The sequence below is a fragment of the Pseudorca crassidens genome, chromosome 7 (genome assembly GCF_039906515.1).
Source record: "Pseudorca crassidens isolate mPseCra1 chromosome 7, mPseCra1.hap1, whole genome shotgun sequence".
In the NCBI taxonomy this organism is placed as follows: Eukaryota; Metazoa; Chordata; class Mammalia; order Artiodactyla; family Delphinidae; genus Pseudorca; species Pseudorca crassidens.
Window position 1 is genome coordinate 78,836,965 of NC_090302.1, and position 3,355 is coordinate 78,840,319.

Below are 3,355 nucleotides of genomic sequence, written 5' to 3' on the forward strand. Positions count from 1 at the left end.
GGCCCTGGCTAAGCAATGTACTTCAGTATCTTGGTATTATCCTCCTCATAGTTATCACTGTAATCTCCCTCCTGAGATGTGTTCTCTCAAAAGTCTTAAATGCATGTTTGTAGCCATTAGCAGTACCTCTGATGGTCTCAATGAGTTTAGAGAAACAGAAACAAGGTGAACAACACAATGAACAGCAAAAACCATTCTTCTATGAATCTGACATCATAACCTATGAGTTTTACAATAAGACAACAGCAACTTTACTGTGATGATGAATAAAAGTGGTACTAATACCAATGTTTTTGGTCAATATCAATATTAGAGGATGACTCAAAGTGGGAATTTTTTTTTTTTAATGGAGATGTTTTCTTTATTGAGAAACAAGACTTGGGTACATCAAATAAAACCAATTTCTGGGGGGAAAAAATCAAAACTCACAATAGAAAAAGAAACAGTTAACACTGTCTGGGCCATATCAGAACCCAGAGAATATATTCTTTTAATTGAAAAATTCTAGGCGCTTCATAATTAACCTTTAGATACAAAATGACCTATTAAATTTGCAATCTGTGGTTCTTGGTGCTGAGGTCCATAGGACAAGCTAGGACGTCTTCAAACCTTGAGCTGAATTCCATGAGGGTTTATTTGGCCTTTCAATCGGTCTGTCCTTGTCTAAGAGGTAGCAGCAGCGACAGCGCCCACCTTCTGGGAAGCTTCTTTCTTGGTATGATGAGCCTGTAGGACCACCACAGCTTCATCCACCTTGGAGCGGAGAGACTCGGGGGACTCCAGCATGTGTAGCAGCTCCAAGATGTCAATCTCCAGCAGCATCCCCGTAATCTTCCCAGCCAGATTTGAGTGCATCGTCTGGATGGGCGGGAACAAATGTTTACCCAGCATCTGCTTCTGTTCCTGGGGAGTGCTGCGGCCAGCATGGCGGCGGTCAGCAGCTCCTGCCCCTGCACGTGAAGCACAGGCTGGGGTGCCTGCAGGGGCTGGATGGCAGGGTGAGGGCTGCGGACATTGGAGGCATATTTGTAAGGTGCAACAGCCTGAGGAGCAGCGGCAGCAACAGCAGCACGAGGCGCTAGGTTATGCCCAGCTGTGGGAACACCTCCAGACTGGCAGCTGTCAGTTGGCCCTTGCTGGGAGGCACCAGCCCCACCAAAGTCCATAGCCAAGCAGTCCGGCCACTCAGACCCGACTCTCTGAGCAGTAGCAGGGAGGCCGCGAGAGGCCGGAGCATTACCAGTTGGAGCCAGATGGCAAAGAGTTGGACAAGGCCCAGACTGCAGTATAGCACTTGGCATTCCTTGGAAGCCTTGAGGTCTCCCACCTTGCTGCCAGCGTGGATTAGGCCTCATCTGTGCTAACTGGTTAGGTGTATAATGTGGAGGTCTTCCCTGAGCCTGTGGAACTGCTGGCACAAAGTAGACCCCAGCTGCAGGCTGGAACTGATTTAAGATGGCATTTGTGGGGAACACTCTCATCCTGGCCACCCACTGCATATATTGGTTGGTCAGGTGAGCCTTTCTCTCTTCCTTTCTCTGGGCCAGGGCAACATACAGTGGCTTGGAGCCCACGATGCGTCCGTTCATCTCCGTGATTGCTTTGGTTGCCTCTTCAGGGGATGAGAAGCAGACAAATCCAAACCCTTTGCTTCTCCCATCCTCCAGCATCACCTTGGCACTGGTGATTGATCCAAAAGGAGCAAACTCTTTCCTTAACTTTTTATCATCAATGGTGTCATCCAAGTTCTTAATGTAGAGATTCACCCCCTGATAGCGACTAATTCTCTCCTGTTTCAGCTGTTCAAATATTCGCTTTAACACGGCCTGCCGTTCCACTTTCTTCTGTGCACAGCTGACGAAAATGACTTTCACACTGATTTCTTTTCCATTTCCATTTCCATTTCATTCCATTTCTTTTCCATTCATCTCTTCCACGGCCTTATTGGCATTCTCATGTTTTTTATAACTCACAAAGCCAAAGCCTTTGGATTTCCCACTGGGATCTCTCATCACCTTGACACTTAAGAGTCTTACCAAACTGGCTGAATAGCTCTTTCAGACTCTCATCATCCACCTCTTCCCCAAAGAATTCACATTGGTGAATTCCTTGGCTTTGGCTCCAAGCTCAGCTTCCCACTCTTTTCGAGACTTGAATCTGCCCACAAACACTTTGCAGTCATTGAGGAGCATGCCGTTCACCTTCTCGATGGCCTTGTCGGCAGCCTCCTGGGTCTTGAAGTGGACAAAGGCATAAGCCTTAGAGCCGTTCTCATCACACACCACCTTGCAGGACAGAATGTTTCCAAAAGCAGAAAAAGTATCATAAAGTGCCTTGTTATCTATAGATTTGTCCAGGTTCTTGATGAAGACATTTCCCACGCCAGATTTTCTCAAAGAAGGATCCCTCTGAGACCACATGATACGGATTGGCTTTAACTTAATCATATCAAAGTTCACGGTATCCAAGGCCCACTCAGCGTCAGCTGGCTGCTGGAAGTTGACGTCGGCATAACCCTGGGAGCGGCAGGTGATCATATCGCGGCAGACCCGGATGGACAGCACAGGCCCCGCAGGACTGAACTTTCCGTACAGGATGGCCTCAGTGACGTCTGAGCGCTGGGCACCCAGTGCAGGAGGCCATGGGGTATAGCTGTTGGCCGCGGTGTTCATCTCCCCAGCCCCCAACACCCTGAGCCCCACCAGGAGGGCTTCTTAGAGGGACCACACAGGACAAAGGGGGCTCCGCTCCGAGCCGTGGCCCGTGCCGTGGCTCACAGGTGGCAGTGAAGCTCAGAGAGGCTGCAGTCAGCTCCGAGGGCGGGAGAGGAGTTCAGTGACGGCTCGGAGGAGACTGAGACTGCCAAACCGCAGACAAACGGCTCTCAAAAACAATATGGCCCTCCCTGGGAGTTTGTAATTTTCAGCTGTCCTGGCCTTGAAGCTCCCAATTTCAAAAAATGAAGAAAATTAAAACGAGGACTGTCCTCCAAATTACAAAAATTCTTCCAGAGGAAACCTAGTGGTGCCCACGGCGGCCCCTGGAACATGCGTTTCTCTATAAATATGGGCCTCCGGCTCCTGGCGGTTTAAGATTACAGCAGCCCAGGGAAGAGGGAAACCAACTATTTGTCCGTGCCGACTCAGCAAGCCCCGGGCGCCGGAGCGTGCAGCCGCTTCCCACACCGGGCCGGCGAAGGGCAGCGCGGACACGAGAAGCGCAGAGGCCGGCGCGCAGGGCGGAAGGTGGCGGGCCGGCGCGGGTGGAGGCACGTGGAAGAGGGCACAGGCACGTGGAAGCGGGCACGCGAGCGGCTCACCACCGGACCGATGGACGCGGACCGACAGACGCCCAG

At 50.8% G+C, this 3,355-nt stretch overlaps 1 pseudogene; it reads right to left on the bottom strand.

Annotated features, from left to right (window-relative positions):
- Window positions 1–456: 456 nt before the first annotated feature.
- Window positions 457–2,594, bottom strand: LOC137227920 (polyadenylate-binding protein 4 pseudogene; annotated as a pseudogene).
- Between the last annotated feature and the right edge of the window lie 761 nt (window positions 2,595–3,355).